The sequence below is a fragment of the Pteropus vampyrus genome, unplaced genomic scaffold (assembly GCF_000151845.1).
Source record: "Pteropus vampyrus isolate Shadow unplaced genomic scaffold, Pvam_2.0 Scaffold36, whole genome shotgun sequence".
In the NCBI taxonomy this organism is placed as follows: Eukaryota; Metazoa; Chordata; class Mammalia; order Chiroptera; family Pteropodidae; genus Pteropus; species Pteropus vampyrus.
Window position 1 is genome coordinate 4397890 of NW_011888817.1, and position 2207 is coordinate 4400096.

The 2207-nt window shown below is 41.2% G+C and overlaps 1 pseudogene; it reads left to right on the forward strand.

Annotated features, from left to right (window-relative positions):
• Positions 1 to 77: 77 nt before the first annotated feature.
• Positions 78 to 196, forward strand: LOC111738251 (annotated as a pseudogene).
• The last annotated feature ends 2011 nt before the right edge of the window (positions 197 to 2207 follow it).

The following is a 2207-nucleotide window of genomic DNA, read 5'->3' on the forward strand; positions in this document are numbered from 1 at the left end:
CGCTTTCCAAAATGGAATAGAAGGGACCTATCAGAGGGTGCCACCACTTAAAAGCTGATCCATTTAAAACACAAGAAGTCTACGGCCATGCCATCTTGAGCATGCCTGATCCCGTCTGATCTCAGAAGCTAAGCAGCGTCGGGCTTGGTTAGCCCTTGGATAGGAGACTACCTAGGAATACCAGGTGCTGTAGGCATAAAAAATTTAAAAAAAGAAAAAAAAGAAAAGAAACGCATACACACACAAGAGCTACCATGGAGAGCAACTCAAAGAAGGCACCCTTGTAAGTCCAATAAACTCCCAGTGACCTCAGCACAAGGGTCCACTTGTGTAATAGGAAAGTAGTTTATAACAACATGCTTTTGCGCCTATTCTGCTCACCTGTCCAGCCTCTGCCCAGAGAGCTTGCCCTATGCATTACCCCAGCTGTGCAAAGGCTGCCGGATTTCCCAGGGTATGTGAAGTGAGCGTCACTTTTCACATGAAGCAGGGAAATGCCGTTCATAGATTTATCCGTGTGTTTTTAATGATGATAAGTCCCAATGTATTAAATAGTAAGATTAACAAGAGTAGGCGTGTGCATATGCATATTTTCCTTTTGTTGTGCACGTCTTTAACTGATATTGGCAGGTGGATGCAATTAGCACACCTCATTTAGCTAGAATTACTCATAAACGATCTCTATCGCCTACATGAATTTTCCAGATAGCGGAGGCTTACTCATCACTGATGAAAATCCACCTAAATACACTAATCCATATTATATTTTCTTGTCTTATGAGTTAGCACTGAACACATTTAGACTTTTAAAGTTGCTAGAACCATTGCTAGAACATCCACTTATGAAATTGCTGTGTAATGCAGAGAAGGTATATAGCTATTGAAGGTTGTTGTCCTCTCCAGCTGCCCAAGCTTTTCGTGTCCTTGTATCTGATTTTAAGAATGTCTTCCCCTCTGTTAGGCTCTCTGCTTTCACTTTTAACTTCTATCGTGTGCTTTACCTGTAGGAACCTACTTCACTTCTAATCTGCTATTTCTAATTTTCCTGAACTGGAACCCAATAACCATGCTCCTTGATAGGGTTGTTTCTTAAACAGTGTAGACAGATATCAAATAACAGGGTCTCTGGACAAGTAAAATGCTTGGCTTTCAGGGGTAATTTGTGCTATTTTGGCTGCCTGTAGGCCTCTTTCTCCTTCTGTTGTCCAAGTTCTTTTTAATTACCAGTTCCGTCATGTCTAAAGTAATATGTAAAGAGAAAAGCTCATTGGTTTTAACTCTTAAAGGAATAATACGGGTGTCTTTTCCTCTATTCTCCAGTGAAGCATAAGGAAAGCCCTCCCAGGTGCTTTACAAGACAATGAAAATCAGTGTCACTTTGTTAATATCAGTGACACTGGTGAATGGTAGGAGAGCTCAGGTGTGGGGTTGCCAGATAAAATACAGGGTGCTTGGCTAATTTTGAATTTAAAAAATGGGCACCTTGTATTTTCATTTGCTAAATCTGGCAGCATTACCCAAGGATGGACTGTCACTGTGGATAGAATGTAAACTTATGGTGGGAGGCATCTGTCTCATCTATTTTTAAATAATCACCATAGCCTCTGTCCAAAGCTGAGGCCAGTTGGTACATTAAGGTAATTCTAGCCAATCTCAGTCTCTAAAATTACCCAGGTAATTCCAAAAGATACCTTCATCCATGTTTTAGAGCTGAAAGGAAACCAAATGATTAGTTACCATAATCCTTTCATTGTACAGAGAAGCCAGCCAAACCCAGAGTGAGTGAAGTGGTATGCCTAATGTCCCACAATTCATTAGTGTCTGCTTATGCTATTTGTCTCTTATTTGACACCCACTCCCTGCTTAGGTACACAACATATGAGTCTAATAGAAGCTGTTTACTTATGGAATAAAAAGGGAACATTTCTGAACAGAATGCATATTTTTCCCCTGGTGTATAAGTAAGATTGGCAAATTAGTACTCCTCAAGATTCTTTGCTGTTCTGTCATATTGCAGGAACAAAAACATACTTGAATCCTCTGTTTAAAGATGTCCGATGGCTTTCCATCTCTCAGAGTGATCTGGCCCCTGGCTACCATTCTATGCTCAACCCCCGCCACTCTCCTCATCACTTCATCCACATCAGCTACACAGACCTCCTTGCTGTCCCCCGAACATTCAAAGCATGCTCTTGCCTCAGGGCCTT